Source organism: Callospermophilus lateralis, unplaced genomic scaffold (assembly GCF_048772815.1).
Source record: "Callospermophilus lateralis isolate mCalLat2 unplaced genomic scaffold, mCalLat2.hap1 Scaffold_91, whole genome shotgun sequence".
NCBI lineage: Eukaryota > Metazoa > Chordata > Mammalia > Rodentia > Sciuridae > Callospermophilus > Callospermophilus lateralis.
In genome coordinates this window covers 5,871,694-5,894,255 of record NW_027517238.1, presented here as the reverse complement: position 1 = coordinate 5,894,255, position 22,562 = coordinate 5,871,694, and the positions used below count along the sequence as shown (strand labels likewise).

General features: G+C 35.8%; 1 pseudogene; it reads right to left on the bottom strand.

The window, feature by feature from the left end:
- The window catches only part of LOC143637798 (F-BAR and double SH3 domains protein 2-like), a 150,564-nt pseudogene that overhangs the window by 102,657 nt on the left and 25,345 nt on the right, over positions 1–22,562 (bottom strand).

Genomic DNA, 22,562 nt, shown 5'->3' with positions numbered 1-22,562 from the left:
GATCTTAACTGTGTGTCAAGAACTAAGTTGAAACTGAATTTGTATTTGTTTTTAAATAAATAACCATGAGAAATGCTCCAAGTATTAAAAACAAGCATGTAATAGGATAATTTTAACTACCAGCGGTGACAGAAGAGAGGCATCTGGACAAATATTAATATTTAAGGAAGATTTTCTGGAGAAAATGATCCCTGAGTGCACTCAATACAGGTTGAGCATCCCTAATCTAAAACTCCCAAATCCAAAATACTATGAAATCTGAAATGTTTTTAATGCCACGATACTAAAAAATTGTGGATTTGGGGGAACAATTCAGATTTCCAGATTAGGGATGCTCAATTGGGAAAATCTATGCAAATATTCCCCAAATCTGAAAAACTGCAAAATCTAAAATAGTCCCAAGCATTTCAGATAGGGCTTCTCAATTTGTGTCTTGCAAGGCACTATGGGAAATACAAAACATAAAACATGTGAAACAATTAAAGAATAATATAGGCTATGCGCAATGGCACATGCCTGTAATCCCCATGGCTCAGGAAGCTGAGGCAGGATAGTTAGTTCAAAGCCATCCTCAGCAACTTAGCAAGGCCCTAAGCAGCTCAGTGAGACCCTATCTCTAAAATATAAAAAAAAGGCTGGGGATGTGGCTCAATGGTTAAGTGAGCCTGGATTCAATCCTTGGTTATGCGGGGTAGGGAGGGGAGGAGTGGTGTCTGAGTTACTAAATATGTAATGTAGGGTATTTTAAAATTTAAATTTTACTTTTTTGATATTTAGTTATTTAGAATACCAAATCTTTCAAGTTCAGAATCTATTAAAAAAAAGAATTTGGTTTTCTTTATTATAAACGTTAACATGTCTATACTAAAGTCAATTCCAGTAAAAAAACTCTGCTTGCGAAACAGTATTTGGATCACAGAAAAAATCATTAGCTAAGGACATTTATGAAAGAAGGTCAAGAAACACAGGATCCATTTCTCAGCACCAATGACAGTAATTCCTCCCTAAAAAAAAAAAAAAAAAAAAGAAAATCACAACTAAACATTTTATTTTTCCAATTAGTAAGACTGATGCTGCCATAGACTGTGTGTCTCAATACTTTCTAAGGAATGGGCTTAAAATTCTAAAACAAAAAAAGTTCAATTCCTTATTCCAAAGTTTAAGGTATCTACAATTCTAACTTAATTTTGCTAAAAGAATTATGGAAGTTTATTTAGATGTTAAAAATTGCCTAATTGGTAAAAATCTTTTCAGTTTCTCTGTTAGATTTTGATCTCTTAGAGAAATTTCCCTGACCTTTAGGAAATCTATGAAGCAGGCTGGTGGTTCTTTCTATAAGCAAGTAGTAAAGTTCCAGGAGGCTTCTCTGAGCACATCTGTGCCCTGCTTACACAGCCTCTCTGGCAGGAGCTCCTAGTGTGACAACATAACAGCCTCATGTAGAAAGTGAAAAGGCATTTATGGCCTCACGTAGATGATTCTTGGGCTCGAATTTCACAAAAGCAAGGGAAATAAGTTTCAGCCCTAACTAAGTAGGAAACTGCTTTGCCTTTAGTATTAGCCTTTTTTTTCAAGAGAGAGAGAGAGAGAGAGAGAGAGAGAGAGAGAGAGAGAATGAGAGAGAAATTTTTAATATATATTTTTTTAGTTTTTCGGTGGACACAATATCTTTATTTTATTTTTATGTGGTGCTGAGGATCAAACCCAGCGCCCCGTGCAGGCCAGGCGAGCACGCTACGGCTTGAGCTATATCCCCAGCCCAAGTATTAGCCTTTTTAACTCATTACTATTTAAGATTTCAAAGACTGAAATCTTGGAACAATATTTATTTATTCATGGTACAGGGGATCGAACCCAGGGCCTCATACATGCTAGGCAAGCACTTTAATACTAAGCCACATCTCCAACCACTCCAATAATATTTAAATGGTCCTTTGTGTTTGTTTATGCTTATCAGAAAATGCACCACACTGTTAATACTAAAAAGATCTTTCATAAAGCATATTGATATTCCTGTTGATAAACCACTTTGATCAGAAACATGTTGTTTATAAAATGCAGTTATACAAAATATCATTTTATTTGCTAATAGTCACTGTATCATCCATGTCTAAAATAGTATCTAAGAGAATATAAGTATTTAAAAATGACTTTAGAGGGCTGCGGATATAGCTCAGTTGGTAGAGTGCGTTCCTTGTGTGCACAACACCCTGGGTTCAATCCCCAGCACCACACACACACACAAACACACACATACACACACACACAAAAAAAACCCAACAACTTAAAAATGACTTTAAATGTCAGTTTGCTTAGTATCATTACTAAATAAAAATGTTTAACTTATAAATAAGCAAAAATTAAATCTTTAAAATGTTAATAATAGGCCATGTTCATTCACAAATTGTCACACACACACACCTGTTTTTTTTTTTAAATCCTAGGGACTGAACAAAAGACAAGAAAGAACATGCCAAGGTGATAGAATCATTTACTACTGTGTAGTGGGGTTATTTTCTGTACTCTGCAAATTTTCTTTTGTTACTTTAGTAACCAAGTGAAAAATATATCAAATGAAAAATACACCTTTTTAAAAAATTAAAGAAAATCAAATGATACTTTATTATTATTTTTTGCTATACAATAGTATGCTATATGATATGCTATTTGCTTTATTTTTATTGTAGTTATCCTAGTAAGTGAGAAAGAATAGTTAAAATGGAAGCAGCCAGTTAAGTTTTATCAAACCCAAGAAAAGGTAAGGTTTGAGAAAAAGAGAGTGGCTAATTACCAAATGCTGCTGTGAAGAATAATAACTGTAAAAGGTAATAATGCCATTATTACTGACACCGTGAGAACAGTTTTATTGGTACACTGGGAGTGGAAGCCAGATTATTAAAGCAATCACAACCAACTTCATAAAGCCTAGCTAAGGGGCTGGCTCAGTGGTAGAGCACTTGCCTTGCAAGAGTGAGGCACTGGGTTTGATCCCAGCACCACATAAAAACAAATAAAGGTGGGCTAGGGTTGTGGCTTGTGGTAGAGCACTTGCTTAGCACTTGTGAGGCCCTGGGTTCGATTCTCAACACAAAAGGAAGGAAGGAAGGAAGGTGGGTATTATGTCCATTTACAACTAAAAACATTAAAAAAAAACAAATAAAGGCATTGAGTCCATACACAACTAAAAAATATATTTAAAAAAAAAGCTTAGCTGAGAAGAAAGTGAATCAGAAGACAGAATCTTAAATAACACACATCATTGTAGTCACACTTCCCAAGACACTGAGCTCAAGATACTTTTGGAGATGTTCAACCAAAAGTTCATGAACCAAGCAGATCATCCTAAGCTTATAAAAAATGATTCCAGAAAACAGAAAGTGACTCCACTCATTTGGGGATTTGCATGATTTTGGAACAATATAAAGTAGGCAAGGAAAATTAAAGATGAATTCTACTTATGAAGGTAGATATAAAAATAAAAAAGTGGCTCAAATTAATTAATTAATTAATTTTTGTGGTACTGGGGATTGAACTCAGAGCCTCACTTGTGCCAGGTAAGTGCTCTACCACTGAACTATAACCCCAGTCCCTGAAAAGTGAATTTTATTTTACTTATTTATTTTTCAGTACTGATACCTAATTCAGAGGCACTTTACTACTAAGCCACATCCCCATTCCATTTTTTTCTTTTTCTTTTTAGTTGTTGTTGGACCTTTATTTTATTTATTTATATGTGGTGCTGAGGGTCAAACCCAGTGCCTCACACATTAGAAAGCACACAACCCCACTGCCCCAATCCTTTTTATTTATTTGTTTGTTTGTTTAGAGAAAGGGTCTCACTAAGTTGCTAAGGCTGGCCTTGAACTTGTGATCTTCCTGTCTCAGCCTCCCAAGTTGCTGGGAATACAGGTGTATGCCACTATGCCTGGCTGAAGAATGAATTTTACAAGTACATCATTGTTTAGTAAGATTTATTCTAGAATGAAATATTCTGATATATTATGAAAAATAAAAATCACATGCTCTTCCTTAAAAATGCAAAAAACAAACGACTCTCACCCAAGGCTCCCAAACTCAAAAACAACAATACATTATAATCAACTGATAACTATATACATAGAAAAATTAAACAGAATCTAAATATCCATTAGAACTAGACAAATTCAACAAAGATTGCATTTTAAAATAAATCTACTGAGGTGGGATTTCTGGCTTGGCAGAGTGAGTAGGTTGGCATACCCTGCCCCCCAAAATGAAACCCTATAAAACTGGATAAAATTATCAAAATCTGCCATTACAGGCTCTGGAAATCAACCCAAAACTGAAAACTGCTGAACTTTGTGTAAGAACAGAGACAATCTGTGGTATTCCTGCCTAGGGCAGTTCTCCTGTCTGTTCTATATGGAAACAGTCCTACCAGAATAAAGCTGGCAAAGAACTAGCAGGTTCATTGCCAAGAGGGACTGACTTGATTTGAAGCAGAGGGTGAAAACTCATTTCAAGTGAAATAATGAGGAGTACACCAGAAAAGGCAGTGGCTCTACTGGACTAGGGCTGTGGTCCCAGTTGGGGTGAACATCTGACCAACAGCTGGATTTAACACAAATCCAGGGAAATAAAAGCCATGTTTTCCACAAGACCCTAACTGATAGGAAGGCCACTTGTACCTGCAAGGGAGAAATGAGGGAACACAGCACAAAGTAAAGGCAGTAAAAATAAAACTACCTAAACTTGGAATGCAGTCCTCAACTAATAAATGGACCCATGAGTGAAAGAGGGCAAAGGCCTAGTGCACTGTTTGTGAGTGTTAAAAGTACAGTTTGGGACCAGTCTCTGGCTGACTGCCAAGCAATGAAGCATAGGGGAAACCATGGGAATGAATACAAAGCTCCAAAATAAAAACAATAAAAAAGAGCAAAGATACTAGTGGCTGCACACTGCAGGATAAAGAGACTCTGAAAAATTAGCCTGGATAAGCAATAAAGTAACCAACTAAACAAAAACAACCTCAGGAAGGGGTGGGAAATACAGATATTCTAAAACATGTTATCTCAGCCTGGCATGGTGATGCATGCCTGTAATACTAGTGACCTGGGATGCTGAGGCAAGAAGATCAAAAGTTTGAGGCCAGCCTCAACAACAAAGCAAAACCCTAAACAACTTAGTCTCAAAGAAAAAACTGAAAAGGCTAATAGTAACCAACTAAACAAAAACAACCTCAGGAAGGGGTGGGAAATATAGATATTCAGTGGCTCAGTGGTTAAGCACCCCAGGGTTAAATCCCCAGTATCAAAAAATTAAAATAAAATTATCTCAAATACCCCCCCCCTTTTTTTAAATAAGAGCTATGCCAAGAAACAGTAAACTGTTATCCATACTCAGAGAATAAAGAAGTTAATAAAAATTGATATCTGTAATTGATATATTTGTTCTAAGGCACATAAAATATTGTAAACTGCCACATTAAGTACATATGAAGATAAATATTCAGGCTTTAGTCATTATTCACTGTGATGCTGACAACTCTAACTTCTAATTGCATGACAAAGAGTTAAACATAAACAATTATATAATCAAAACTTATTATGCTCAAAATGTCAACATCTGACAATACCCTCTAATTCAAGTCACTGGAAATGGGTATTATGAAAATAGCATACTTACATAAAAAATATGATGGATGAACCCAGTAGTAGCTACCATTCACAGAATAGCTCTTCTGTGGCAGGAGCTTTGTATAGTATCTCTAGTTTTCACAAAATCCTGTAAGGTTGGTAACATTTTCATTTTACAGAGCAGGAAACTGAATCTTGAGAAGTTAGGCATAATAGCCAGAAGAATTTCTCAGGCTCAACTAAACATTCACACTCAGAAGACTAATCTACATAGAAAGATATAGGACAAAAATTATAGCCTGCCAGAAGGTAGCTCCAGGTATTCATTTTTTGTAGGAACAGTCTCTGCAGCAGTCTACGCAGTAGCTCACACAGCTACCTAGAGTTATTTTTTGCACCCCAGCCCCATTTCCCCTGCCCCAGGTGAGGTTCAGGTCCAAGAAAATGAGACTCACATTAGTGGGTTTGGAAGTCATTCTAGTTTAATAGCCTCTTCTCCCACAGGGCCCAAAATCTCTTATAACAATGCTATAGGTATAGATTGCAGGTCTCTGCAAGGGACACACTGTTACCAGAGTCAATGTCCTCAGGCAAACTCAATGATATGGTCTTTTAAATATTTACAGTTTTCCCATTAGATACAGTTTACTCAACAGGCATGATTTTTATCAAGCAATGTTGCCTAGTAACATTTTTGACATAGAACATATACAAAGCCTTTTCAGCAAACATTTTCAACAGGGGCAATGGGTCAAAAATTGGAGGGGCAAAAGAACCTTATATGTAACAAAGATCTGTGGTCCTCCAAAGGGTCATGGTTCATAAGCAGATACATGATCTATCTGTGGTACCAACATTTCAAATGGGGTGATGATAATTAGGGGAAAAGTTCTTAAGCTCTTTAGGGAGCAATAATATGCTTGGATAACAGATTTAAAACATTAACAAATAGCCAAATTACCAGGCAGAAGGGAAAAGGTTTTTTTAAACCTTTACTCATATTACTTGGTCAACACTACACAACTAGTAAGAAACTTACATTCAGGTTTTCATGATTATAAAGCCTGAGCATTTTCCAATGTATCTTATGCCTCAATCAAGAGCTTTAAACTTAGTAGAGGACCTAAATTCTATGTTTAAATTTATTTAAACTTTTCCTAGGTAAGAAATTCGATGTATCATAAGAGAGACTTGAACTCTTCTCTTCCAGACATATACACAGGCACCAGTTCAGCCAAGAAAAGCAGATTTAAGAGGTTTTCCAGAGCTATGATTGAGCTGTAGAAATTTCTTTACAGGTTCCCATTTCATGCCACCCAAACTTTGATCTGTACTTAAGTGGTATGAGTAGACCTAAAGCTAAATTAAATTAAATTAATTTTGCTCAATACAATTTTATGGTATCATTATGGATAATATCGTAAATTAACTACTGCTTCTTATAAAGTATTTCAATTACTTCTAATTATTGAATGTTTTCTTTTTTTAATATATGTTTTTTTAGTTGTCAATGGACCTTTATTTATTTATTTTTATGTGGTGCTGAGAATGAAACTCAGTGCCTTACACATGCTAGGCAAGTGCTCTACCACTGAGCCACTCCCAAGTCTTTGAATGTTTTATTTCTTAACATTTCAGTTGCTTTCAGTGATCCCATCTTGATTATACATGTAGACAAATAGTTTCACATACATTTATTTATATCCTTCAAATAAATTCCTGAGATATAATTACTGAAGCAAAGAATATGGTTTATTTTTATTTAATGTTTTAACTGATATGTAAAAACAAAAATTGTACATATTTATGGGATACCCTGTGATGTTTTACTAAATGTATACATCATGTAATTTTTAAAATCAAGGTAAAAATATCTATCTCCTAAAACATTTATCACTTCTTCATGGTGAAAACTTTCAAAATCCTTTCTTCTAGCTTTTTGAAATGGTCATCCTACTATGCAAGAGCACACCAAAACTTCTTCCTATCTAATGATAACACAATATCTGTTGACCAAACCACTCCCCGTTCCATTTCCTCTGTTCCCCTCAGAAAAATAGGATCCATTTTAAGGCATGTGACATACAGTACCAACAGAGCCCCAGAAATGCTGTATCAATTTATACTCTCAACAACAGAATATGAATGTTTTAACAAATTTTTTTTAAAGAGAGAGTGACAGGGGGAGGGAGGGAGGGAGGGAGAGAGAGGGAGAGGGAGAGGGAGAGAGGGAGAGAGAGAGAGAGAGAGAGAGAGAGAGAGAGAGAGAGAGAATTTTTTTTTTATATTTATTTTTTAGTTATCGGTGGATACAACATCTTTGTTTGTATGTGGTGCTGAGAATTGAACCCAGGTCGCACGCATGCCAGGCGAGCGCGCTACCACTTGAGCCACATCCCCAGCCCCATATTAACAATGTTTTTTTAATCTTTAATCCAGCTTTTATTTTTTAAATTGGTTATTCAAAACATTACAAAGATTGCAGAATCACATCGGTTACACGTCCACATTTTTACATCATGCCATAATAGTAACTGTTGTATTCTGCTACCTTTCCTATCCTCTACTATCCCCCCTCCCCTCCCCTCCCAACTTCTCTCTCTACCCCATCTACTGTAATTCATTTCTCTCCTTATTTTTTTCCCATTCCCCTCACAACCTCTTATATGTAATTTTGTATAACAATGAGGGTCTCCTTCCATTTCCATGCAATTTCCTTTTTCTCTCCTTTTCCCTCCGACCTCATGACTCTGTTTAATGTTAATCTTTTCCTCCTGTTCTTCCTCCCTGCTCTGTTCTTAGTTGCTCTCATTATATCAAAGAAGACATTTGGCATTTGTTTTTTAGGGATTGGCTAGCTTCACTTAGCATAATCTGCTCTAATGCCATCCATTTCCCTGCAAATTCCATGATTTTGTCATTTCTTAGTGCTGCGTAGTACTCCATTGTGTATAAATGCCACATTTTTTTATCCATTCATCTATTGAGGGGCATCAGGATTGGCTCCACAGTCTAGCTATTGTGAACTGTGCTGCTATGAACATCGACGTGGCAGTATCCCTGTAGTACGCTCTTTTAAGGTCTTCAGGGAATAGTCCGAGAAGGGCAATAGCTGGGTCAAATGGTGGTTCCATTCCCAGCTTTCCCAGGAATCTCCATACTGCTTTCCATATTGGCCGCACCAATTTGCAGTCCCACCAGCAATGTACAAGAGTACCCTTTTAAATGGATGGCATTAGAGCAGATTATGCTAAGTGAAGCTAGCCAATCCCTTAAAAACAAATGCCAAATGTCTTCTTTGATAATAAGGAGAGTAACTAAGAACAGAGTAGGGACGAAGAGCATGAGAAGAAGATTAACATTAAACAGGGATGAGAGGTGGGAGGGAAAGAGAGAGAGAAGGGAAATTGCACGTAAATGGAAGGAGACCCTCAGGGGTATACAAAATTACATACAAGAGGAAGTGAGGGGAAAGGAGGAAAAATTTAAGGGGGAGAATTGAATTACAGTAGAGGGGGTAGAGAGAGAAGAGGGGAGGGGAGGGGGAAAGGGGGATAGTAGAGGATAGGAAAGGCAGCAGAATACAACAGACACCAGAATGGCAATATGTAAATCAATGGTTGTGCAACTGATGTGATTCTGTAATCTGTATATGGGGTAAAAATGGGAGTTCATATCCCACTTGAATCAAAGTGTGAAATATGATATATCAAGAACTATGTAATGTTTTGAACAACCTACAATAAAAATTAATTTAAAAAATTAAAAAAAAAAATAAATTGTGCACAACAAGTAAAAAAAAAAAAAAAAGAGTACCCTTTTTCCCACATACTCCCCAGCACTTGTTGTTGTTTGACTTCATAATGGCTGCCAATCTTACTGGAGTGAGATGGTATTAACAAATTTTTAACTTAGCTTTTTAATAGAATTGATACTAACATTATCATAATTTCCATTTCTTTGATTCTTGGGATAGAAGATTTTCAGTCATTAGTTTTTAAAAATTGTTTTTTATTGAGATGTCCCATTTATCACTTCTTCATTTTAGTATCTTAAGTTGTACAACTACTGCCAGTATCTAATTTCAGAATGTTCTATCATCCCCAAAAGAAAACTCACAACCATTAGGTAGTGACTGTTATTTCCCCTTCCCCGAAGCTCCTGGCAATCACTAATCTACTTTCTCACTTTATAAATTAGCCCACTCTGAACATTTCATATACATAAAATGAGGCAACATGTGACCTTTTGTACCTGGTTGCTTTTATTTAACCTTGTGATTTTAATGTCATCTATCTTTCAGCATAAATCAGTACTGCATTCCATTTTATGGCTAAGTAATATCAAATTATATGGATGTAACACATTTTGTTTATCAGTTATATAACACATTTATCAGTTAATGAATATTTTGGTTGTTTCTACTTTTTTGGAGGTGTGGTATTAGGGATTGAACCCAAGGGCGCTTTACCACTGAACTTCATCCCTGGCCCTTTTTATTTTTGAGACAGGGTCTTGCTAACTTGCTGAGGCTGGCCTCAAACTTGCAATTCTCCTATCTCAACCTCCTGAGATTACAGGTGTGTGCCATCTTCATCTTGTTATCAACATTGTTGTTCTATTTTAATTCTATCCATTCTAGTGAGTGTGAAGTGGTATTTCATTATAGTTGGGTTTGCCTTTTCCTAATGACTAATGTTGTTAAACATCTTTTCATATCTTTTTTGGGAAAAAAATCTATTGAAATTCTTTGTCCATTTTAACAACTGGGTCATCCTTTCATTGTTTAGTTGTAAGGCTCTGTTATATATTCTGACATTAGACTCTTATCAGATAAGAGTAATTTTCTAATAGTTTTTTTCTGTTCTGTGGATTTTCTTTTCCCTTTCTTTACAGAGCTTTGATGCACCAAAGTTTTTAATTCTATAAACTGTTTATTTCTTCTTTGTTTGATTGAGCTTTTGGTGATATCTGAGAAAGTACATTCTAAGATCACATGGACTTACACTTTATTGAATTTTATAGTTTTAACATTATATTTAGGTCTTTCATCTTGAATTAATTTTTATGTATGGTATGAGATAAAGGTCTAATTTCTGTTGAAAGAATATCCTTTCTCTCATTAAATGCCTCTGTTAAAAATCAACCCACCATTGATATATAATCATTAGTCTTTTGAATTTGTTTTTAAACCTGAATTTGTAGCTTTTCTTTGTTTTGGAATATTTTAATTTTTCTTATGGATTTATAGGAATATTTTAATTCCCATATTATCATGTGGTTTATCAGATTGAGAACATACATAGTGGATGTACAGAATCTCTTTGTTGTTGTCCACCAAAATCTGTTCTTTCTTTCTTCCTGGTACATGGTGGGACTGCATTTCCTAGCCTCCCTTGCTGTCAGGTACAGCATTCTATCTAAGTTCTCCAATACAATGTGAGCAGAGTAATATATGCCACTTTCCAGACTAGATCTTCAGAGAATTGATATTTGTTTATCTTTTCCTCTGTCAACTGGCTAGAACCCAAATAAGTCAGTGACCAAGATTTAGTCAGGGTAGTGATGAGGGAAAGTGGAAGAGCCACTCTGCTATCTGGGTTCTTGAATAGCTTCAGGAGGAAGAACCTAATCATATGAACTGCTAATCACCTAAGCTACTGCATGAAAAATAATGAATATCTATGGTGTGTGAGCCACTGCAGTTTGCATCTCCATGTTTTAGCTGATCCTAATTAAAAGAGAAGTAGTATCTTGCAGTAGGATGTTGCTGTAACAAAAAACTAACATAGAAGACATCTGCTAAGCGGCAGAATAGCAAGTGGTACACAGGTGCAAAAAAGATTGAGAAACTAGTAATACTTGTTATACCAATGCAAAACATCTGTCACAGTGTTGTCTATGATAACAGGGAAAAATAAAAAGGGATATAGAGTGGCACAATAGGCCAGGTTTCTCAACCTTGGAACTTTAACTTGGATGTACTTATTGCAATGCTTAGCCCTTACTTCAGTACATGTTAGATGTTGTTGTTACTATTGTGACACATTTTTATGATTCAGAATGTCAAATCTATTACCATTTTCCCACATAATCTACCCTTTGCTAGAATTCTTAAAAATCTCATCTCCACACCAAGACCAAGTAAACATTCATGCATGTTTTTCTCTATTAAATTTATCTTCAACAATCTTATCACTTACTTTAGCCTGGTATGATAAAAAGACGAACATTTTTCTTTTTCTATAGAGTCTTGACATCATTTCTTTCATAATCTGTTATTATTCCAGTGATTTGAAATCTACCTTTTCACAGTCTCTAATAAATTCTTTTTAAAAAGGTTTTAAATTTTTTATTATTGCATTATAGTTACAATATTGGGATTCATATAAATTCTATATCTTACAGCAGTTGATCATGTTTGCTGTGGAAATGAGGTGAAAGTTCATAACAGCAGATAAAGGTCTTATTTTCATAAAGCTGAGGGAAAACACTAGCTGATAAGAATACTAAAAGCCACAGGCTTCTTTCACTTAAACAATAAGTTTTCAGGGTCCACATGTTGTTGATATTCTCAATATGTACACTTTAGAGCATTTTTATTTCAGGCAAGAACCAAAAAAATCCCCAAAGCTTTCCATTATGTCTATATGAAGACAAAGATAGGAAGGAAGAGCATCCATGAGTCTATTGCTGGAAACTCCCCATGAACTGTCAACTTGTACTGGTTTTACTTGGTCACTCAAATGAGGCAACTCTCTCTTCTCTATTTTAATGCCAGAAATAAATAGAGGGAAAATACTTATCTAATATTAGCCTTTAGCACTTTTAGGGCAAAAATAATTCTATATTTTTTTGTTTAATTCTGTTCACCTTACACTATTTTGGTAAGAAAATTTGGTTAATATACATAAGAGCTTTTTGATATAGATATGTTGATTAAGAAGATGGTGGAAGATGAGGGAAGGTAGTTATGTTATGTTGATTAAGAAGATGGTGGAAGATGAGGGAAGGTAGAAAGAGAAATGAATAAAGAATCCCTACTATGCAGGAGGCACTTACACATATTTACAACTCATGAGAAGGATGCCATTAGCCACATTTCCACGGATGAATACATGGTTTCACAGATTAAGAAGCATAATAAAGCACTGGAAGCCCATTCCTTTCTTCTATTTTTTTTGAAATGTACAGTACAGTCTTGTTATCTATAGTCACCCTCCCGTGCAACAGCACCAGAAATTCTTAACTCTTATCTAACTACAGTTTTGTGCCCAGGCAACAACTTTCCCCAACCCTGTCCCCTTCTCCAGCCTCTGATAACCTCCACTGTACTATCAACTTCTATGAAATCAACTCTTAGATTCCACATCAGTGAGATCATATGGTACTTGACTGTCAAGAGCCTACTATTTGTCACATTATCCTAGGTGCTAGAAATACTGTGCAGAGAGAAAAAGACAAAAAGTCCTCCTCTGCATATTACGTCAGAGGTTGCCATAATGTAATAAACACAGTGAAGAGATAAAGCATGAAGATAAGATGCTATCTTATACTGATTAGTCAGGGGAGATCTTACTAATAAAGTCACATCTGAGAAATGGAGCTGAGTGGAGTAAGGGAGAAGTGGTATCTAAAAGAAGAGCTTGCTTAAGAAAACAGCAAGTTCAAAGGTCCTGAAGTGAGAGGCACTTGGTGTGAAATAGTCAGAAAGCCAATATTGAATTACACTGAAACAAAGAGTGGTTGACAACATAGGACCCCATAAAATTTTTAATTTTAAACTGAAGAGAAGAGAAGCTATTAGCAGGTTTTGAGCAAAGGAGTGACAAAATCTAGTTTAGGTTTTAAAATGATCACTTTGGCTAATGTGGAAGGAATGCATATTGAAGGAAGGGGTGGAAGCAGAGAATCAAAGAGAAGACTTTAAGTATTTGCAGATGTAATAATGGTGGCTTGAATTAAAATAGTGGTAGTAGAGGTGAGGGAAAAATGGTTCTACTTAAAAGAATTACCAATGGTATAATGTGGAGTTTGGAGGGGGGCAGCAGGATGATTTCTAGCCTAAGCAACTGAGAAGATATAGCTGCCTCTATTAAGAAAAGAATAAGATGAGCAAGTTTGTGAAGAGAAAATCAAAGGTTGAATAGGTGACCAGTGGTCAGGAGAGGACTGACACAGAAACAGAAAATAAGTCAATGTATTTAGGTTGTGGAAGTCAAGTTTCTCACTGTTCAACATAGCATCTATATACAAATAGAAAGGCAGGGAGGTAAAACAGATGTGAAGGCACATTCCTGAAATTTCAGTTACTTGGGAGACTGAGGCAGGAGGATCACAAGTCCAAGGCCAACTTGGGCAATTTAGGGAGACCATGTTTCAAAACAAAAATAAGAAAGGGCTGGGAATGTAGCTCAGTGGCAGAACACTTGCTGAGCATGCACAAGGCCCTGGGAAGAAAGGGAAGGAGGGAGGCAGGAAAGGATCTTAAAAGTACAGGATTTGAACTGAACAGCTCAATGTAAATTGAGCACACAAAAACATACACATACACGGACAGATATAAAAACAGATACAGCTGTATGTGTGCGCAAAAGACAGGAAAAAACAAAGTGCTTTTCCTAGTCTCCCTTACCAGTCAGTATTATTAACACTTCTGACATTAGATATGTATGTGACAATCCTCCAACAGACACCTGCTGAGGATACTCTAATTCAATTCCATTCTGACACTGCCCTTCTTGACAGCATCGATGTCACATGTTAAGACCTCAGTCCTACAAGAGTACTGCCCACTTTCAAATGCCAAATGCAAATCCCAGGTTGTGACTTGTATTTTTGATCAAACACACAAAAATTTGTAACAGTTTCGTGGAACCCTCCTTGGGTTTGATTAGTTTGCTATAGTGGATCACGGAACTTGGGGAAATACTTTTACATACATTTATGCATTTATTAGAAAAGTTATTACAAAAGATACAGATGAATAGCTAGATGAAAGAGATGTATATGATGAAGTGTGGGAGAAGGGGTGGAACTTCCATGTCCTTTCTAGGCACACCACCTGCCAGGAACATCCATGTGTTCACCTATCCAGAAGCTCCCTGAACTCTCTCCTTTTTTTTCTTTCTTGTGTATGTGTGTGCGTGTGTTGCTGGGTGGGGACTGAACCCAGGGCCTCATGCATGTGAGGCAAGCACTCTACCAACTGAGCTACACCCCCACTCCTCCTTTGGATTTTTATAGAGGCTTCATTATATAGGCAAGATTGATTACATCATTAGCCACTGGTGATCAAATCATCTTTAGCTCCTCTCCCCTCCAGGGAAGTTGGGCTAGAAGTTCCAACTTTCTAATTATGGTCAGTTCCCTGGGCAACCATCTCCTATCCTGAGGCCATCCAGGAGCCCACCAAGAATGGTCTCATTGGAAGAAATGATGCTCCCGTTACCTAAGAAAAAGATTTAGAAGTTCTGTGTCAGGAACTGGGGAAAAGACCAAATACAAGAATAAAAGATTGTGCTAGTGCCCTTGTCTCAAGGGTTTTAAACACCTGGGTGGCATGTGTGCAGAGATCAAATATATATTTTATATCATAACATCACAGTGTGTACATAAATAATTTCCCAGAAATGGTACAAGAAAAGTACACAATAAGTCTGGAACATTTAGACCAGAAAGAAAGAATGAAGGGAACACCGTAAAGGACAGGAGTCAGCTTAAAGAGATTCCTGTTGGTTGTGTATGGGACACTATGAACATAAATATAAATAATAAGACCAACAAATTTCAATCCATGAAAGAAAATAGAAATCCATGAACACAATTATTAAGAAATGAATGAATGCATGAAGGGATGAGAGGGGGAAAATAAGAAACTTCTCTCTTATAGTAGAGTTTCAACTAAAAATTGTAGAAGGAATGATGAAAAATAGAAAATTACTATTTGGTAACCATCATAAAAGTGGTTGAGTTCAGGAGGGTTCACTTAAGCATGCCAGGGCTGGTAGGTGGAGGTCTGATGAGGAATACAATTGGCATAGTTTCCTCACAAAATATTATTTCTTGGTCTGTTTGGATTGTGTAACCAATATCATTAACTAGAAGATTTATAGACAACAGAAATTTACTTCTCACCTTACTGGATGCTGGGAAGTCCAAGATGGAGGCATCAGCAGACTCAGTGTCTAGTGAGGGTCCACTCCCAGGTTCACAGACAACACCTTTTCATTGTGTCCTCACATGGTAGAAAGAGCAAGGGGTCTCTCTCTCAGGCCTTACAAAGGCATGAAAGCCACCATGAAGGCTGTGCCCTCATGACTTACTCACCTCCCCAAGACTACCTTCGAATACCATTACATATGTATTTTTCGGAAACACATTCAGAAATAACATGATTACATAGGAAAAAAGATGATTTTACAGTGGAAGAAAACACAGCAGATACCAAATTGACTAGGTGATCAAGAGTAACATCACCAGGAATGAGACAGGTGATTATATCATTCATACACCACTAGATATGGTATACTGAGAAGACACAGCATTTTTTCTGAGATATTTTTGCCAAGAATGCATGGCCTGAGAGGCACCCAACAGAATTGGAGGCTGTATATTTTAAAACTGTCAAAGTTATGAAAGACAGGATAAAAACTAAAAAACTTAAAAAAAAATACCTCTTCCAAATCAAAGGAATCTAAAGAGATATGCAATTGAATTAACCAGAAAGAGATATTTTTGAACATTTGGTAGAATTTGGATTTGATATGTAAACTGGATGATATTTATATAATGATGCTGATTTCCTAATGTGGATGGTTAGGTAGAACAGCCTTGTTTTGAGGTGATAACATCTAGAGTATTTAGAGATGATGAGGCATCAAGCCTGCAATTTGCTCTCAGACAGCACATGCCTGTAATCCCAGTGACTTGAGAGGCTGAGGCAGGAGGATCACAAGTTCAAGGTCAACTTCAGAAATTTAACAAGACCCTGTCTTGTCTCAAAATACAAAATAAAAAGGGCTAGGGATGTATTTCAGTGGTATAGGGGCCTGGCATTCAATCCCCAGTAATGCCCCCCCCCCAAAAAATCAATATAAAACAAAACTCCCACCATTCAGAGAATGGTCTCTTAAATCTTCCATGTTTTATGTATAATCACTTAAAAGTGATAAAATTTAAGTAAAACTATCTTCAACCAAATCTCCCTAAGGAATAAATTTTTTAGTTGATTTTAAAAAAGCAATTCAGAATCTTATTTTTATAAAAGAACATTCTAGCCTACTGAAACAACTAGCCTGGATGCCATCTATGAAAGTAAGAGTACTGGACTTGATTAGTCCAGTTATTTTTCTGCTTCAGCACTTCTACAGGATATGATGCAGGCTCATAGTAACCCTTTGCATGTATGTACATGAGTTGTGAATCTTTCTACTATTAGAAGATGGGAGGCTCCAGCCACTTGTAGTCTGTAAAATTCTATCACTACTCTTCACTTATTTTTGAAATCTTAATCTTATTTTAATTGTTATTCTTCCATTTCATATATTCTACAGTCTTTATACATCAGAGAGATGCAGCACATTCTGAGATTAACAATCAAGACTGTTAATTTAGATTTGCTCCCACGGTCACAGTCAGGGGCACACTAAACATGGGCTTGCTTGCAATAAACTGCACATAGCCATTTCAAAGAAACTGCTCCCAGTAACTTTCTGTGTTTCCTGAAAGGAGCAATCCAAGTCAGTCCCTGTTTCAACTGAGATCTACAGATTATGTAAATTGCATGATTATCAACAGAAGCTAAGACCACGATTGCTAATGGGGCTGGCCTGGGAATCTCAGAATAATTCTTGGCCCAGTATACTAACAAGCACATATTACAACAGGCACATAAACTAAAATCAATTTGCCATCCCTATTCCTTTAAAGCTGCAAAGATTTCCAATAAAAATATCATCCCCCATTCTGTAACCACCAAAAAAGTTCTGTCCTGATAATATTGGGGTAGGTGTGGGAGAAGAGCATAATATAAAGAAGAGGATAATAAAGAATCCCTGCTTTTGAAATATACTCTGATAATAAGAATTCCCAAGTTATATGAAGGCCAATCAGAAACATAGGGGTCAAAGCAGAGTAAAGTGTGCTTAGGGAGGGAGGTGCAAGCACTTCTGTCATCATTTTTTCCTGCCTTTGATCTAAAGCACTTTTGGCTGGTCGCACAGTGGATACAAGATGACCTAGGAATGGGGAGGTACTACACACATAAAGAAGGTATCTTAGCACTGCTCACTTGGTGCTTCTCATCTTCAATACAATAACTTTGGACCCTTTTTTTCTTCTTTAATGTCCAGTTTAAATACAAAGCTTCTGCCTTTCCAATTCTTAGCTGCTCTATGGGTATATCATATCTAGGTGTTTCCAGTCATTTTGAACTGTGCATTTAGTCCTGTTTTAAGTACAGGAAGTATGTGTAGTTGAGAAATAAACACTTTTGAGAACTGAATATTAAGTGACTTGAGGATAGCAATATTCTCTGCTCTCTATTTACCCAAATCTTTCCAGCAAGTTACTAAGTAAGCTACCCTAAACAAAATGCAAAGTTGATATCTCTAAATATGCTGTTGTTTTTGTTTAATCATATGTTAAGAGAATTATAAGCAGTCAAATATATCTTATGGTATTATGCAACTCAGTTTATAAATTGCAAGTGGTACTAAGGTAAGAGCATGTCACTTAACACTTTGTCCTCTGCATTTCAATTCAATGTGTAAATACTAAACTCTCTGCAATAAGAGGCTGATTCTGTTCCATCTCTAAAAGCATCTAAAGCATTTAGGTAGTCCTTAACAAGTACTATTATTGAAACATTCAATCAGATCTTCAATTTTAGTGTTAGTAGTTTCTTCCAGCTGAAGACAGTGATAACATTATTTAGTATATGGCAGAAGTTACCCAAGGTGAGAACAAGGGGCAGCTGGGAGAATTTGCAAGATCAGAATTATTTTCATAATAATACTAAGACATCATCTGCATTTTCCACTTTAATCCTCTCACAAGCACATAGTGGAGTTTTACAGAGGTTAGAAAATAGATGAGTACACAGACACTCTGACAGCTAGTGAAATCTGTACCTAGGCATTCTTGTGTCTAAAAGATTTCTCAATTTAAATGTCAAACACAGTAAGTATCATTAAGCAAACCCACATCTATAAAAGTTCCTTGGGTTCTCAATGATTTTTAGGAGTATAAAGAGGTCTGAGACAAAAAAAAAAAAAACTTAATAATCACTGGTATAGGCTGTTGACAGTCAATGAAAAATTGGGAAAATGTACAGAATATATTTTATATAAGTTAAGTGATGACTCTATTTATACTTTGAGATTTTCTTCCTTCAATCATTGTCAAATAAGGACATAAACTTTAAGGTTTTCCCCTTACGTTTTTTAGTAAAAATGTGCCTTACATAAAAATGACAGAGATAACATGACTTCCTATCAACTTCTGGAAAAGATGATTGAACAAATACCTTCACAATGTAAAAAGGTAGAGGTAATCATCAGGAGTCATCATAGATTAAATAAAAGTCAAAAAAAATGAGACCATAATGGACCCTATCTATCTATCTATCTATCTATCTATCTATCTATCTATCTATCTATCTATCTATCTTTGTGCTGGGGCCTAAACTCAGGGGCACTTAACCACTGAGCCACATCCATAATTCCACAATTATTTTTAACTTTTATTTTGAGACAGGGTCTTGCTAAGTTGCTGGGAGTCTCATGGAGTTGCTGAGGCTGGCCTTGAACTTGCAATCCTTCAGCCTCAGCCTCCAGAGTCTCTAATATGACAAACGTGTTCACTATGCCTGGCTTCATTTATTTTTTAAATATTTAAAGTTACTAGACTGTAGATCTGCCAAAGAAATGAAATATCCTCGTTCATCAGGCATTAGTGGAAATGACCCTGGACAAAATGTAGTACTGCAAAGTGGTTAGAAGAAAGTACATGGGAGGTAGGCTGGTGTAATCCATGGTTCAGCTGTGTCACTGCCTGCCTGCCTGTGTAACCTGGGCAAGATACTTACCTTTTTTTGTTTCAATTACTTCTTTGATAAAAATAGGGATAATGATAATAGTATCTATTCACAGAAAATTGGTAGGTTAATGAAAGTAAATAGTTTAGATGAGCACCTGACATATACAGAGTGATCTATGTGTACTTTTTATTAAGTCTGTCTTTGTTTAACTGGTATATCTTAAATATTCAAAAGAGTACCAGGTACTAGTAGACTCTCAACGAATTTTCTGAATTCATAAATGTCTAAGCACCTTATAATAATATTATGATAATAATAACTTTTACATTTATTGTGTGCTTACTGTATACCGGGTCAAGGTAGAAATGCTTACTATACTTTACCTCCCTGAATACTCCCAAAGCAACTAGGATACTTACTAGCAGCTTCATATTATATACTAGTTATCTGAGCCTTTCAGAAGGGAAATAATTTGCCTATGTTCACAAAACTATTTAAGTGATAAAATCAGGAATCAAACAAAACTTGCCTTGCTTTAAAACTTTTCTTCTTTAGGCAGTATGTTATATTTGATTGTGAACAAGATTTAACAGAAATTGGATTAGATGAAAACTCTGTACTGTTGATAGGTTTTACCACAAATAGATTTCATGCATTAATATACTTAACAGATACATATGTTGGTACTATGCTAAGCTCAAGCAATACAGCTATGAGCAGAAAACACATAATTTTGTTTTTAAGAATTTGTAGCATACTAAGGGCAGGAGGTAAAACAAAAAAAATATAATCAAGTATACAATTAAAGTTAAGAAGAGTATTAAAAACGATGCTAGGAGAATATAAAATAGAGGAATGTAATATAGTTTGAGGAAGGCTTTCCTACAGAAATAGGTTAGAACTATGTGTGAACCCTAAGACTTAAGAAAGTGTGCCTAGTGTATTTAAGGCCCTGGGTTAGATTCCCAGCACTACAGGAAAATGCAGGAGTTAAGAAAGTGAATGTGAATGACAGTAGAATGAATTAGACATTATTACCCTATGTGCACATATGATTACATGACCTAATGTAATTACATGACCTAATATAGATGTGTGACTCTACATCATGCACAACAGACGAATGAGAAGTTATACTCCATTTATGTATGATGCATCAAAATGCATTATAATGTTATGTATGACTAATTAGAACAAATAAAAGTTAATTAAAAAAAGTGAATGTGATAATGAGGAGGCACTGGTATAGGAAGGAGATTGGTATGGTTGAGAAACTAAAGAGAATCACTCATTGAAGGGTAAAGAGTAAAGGGAGAGATCTGAGAGGAGAATAAAGAGTCAGACAGGTAATAGTTAATAAGTGAAAATAATCCAAATGTTAACCAACTAATGAATGGGTAAATAAAACGTGATATATCATTATTCAATCATAAAAAGGAATAAATAGTAATACATGCTACAATATGAACTCTTGGGTTCAATTCCCATTACCAAAAAATACGTGTGTGTGTGTGTGTGTGTGTGTGTGTGTGTGTGTGTGTGTATGTATAAAGAACTGAAAATTGGAACTCAAAATATGTATTCCATGTTCATACAGCATTTTTCACAATAGCTAAAAGGCAGAAGGAATGCACATTTATCAGTGGATAAATAAACAACATATAGTATGTAAATACAATGGAATATTATTTGGCCTTATAAAATAATGAAATTCTGACATATACTACAACATGGATGAACCTTGAAAACATTACGCTAAGTGAAATAAGCCAGACACAAAAGGATAAATCATAATTCTACATATATGAGATACTTAGAGTAGTCAGATTCACACAAAAAAAACAGTGAATATGATGAGATATCATTCTTGGGATTGTGTTATCATAAATGGCAAGAAAAAAGAGATTATCTGGGTAGGTTTAACATAATCACACTAGCCCTTTAAGAGCAGAGCGTTTTCTCTAGCTGGCAGTAACACAGGAAGTAAGAGATTCAAAGTGGGAATGCATGAAATGGATTTGGCATACCATTGCATTTTATTGTATGTTAACTATACTTCTCCAAAACAGATTTTTTAAAAACAAGTTAATTTCTTCAAAGTTCTTACTCTTGTCACCCTATATATTACTCTTTTTGATGGATACAATACCTTTAATTATTTTTATGCCGTGCTAAGCATTGAACCCAGTGCCTCACATGTAGGCAAGTGCTCTGACACTGAACTACAACTCCAGCTCTATATGCTTCTCTTAAATAGTTCTATGAATGCTCAGCTTCAGTATCCCTCACTCACTGTTGATTCTCCAGCAAAGATACTCAACTCAGAGTCAAGCTACAATGTCTAAGCCCGTTGTGATTAACTGGCCACTGCAGGGTATAGATTACTAGGTTCTAATTTACATTTTTGAAAGATTAATTGGTAAATTCTAGAATGAAGATCATCTAGATAAAACTTAAAATTTACAAGAAATTTGTTAGTTGGAATATCCTTTTTTAGAACATTTGTTTCCAAACTATATTTCAAGGAACTGTAGTATTCAGCACAACACCTCAGGAACCACAGAAAGAAGTAAGGGAAGTGGCACAGGCAGGTGAGAGGAGTGGGAAACACACACAAAGAGGAACACGCTCTCAAGTTTTACAACCAAATAGCTTTCCCCTTCATCTGCTTTATGTATAAAGATTCCATATAGGAGTCTGAAAATATTTGACTCCTAAAAATATTTTAAAACAACTCTTTTTGAAGTTTGATAAGACTGGCAAAAGACTCTCTTTGTGTCACAGGGAGCCAAGCATAATATGATCAATATAGCAGGAAAAGAATCTACTGTGTCATATTCCATAAGCCCCTGGAGAGCTGCTCCAGAGAATCATAACCTTCTTATTTGTGGCTCACTGATGGCATG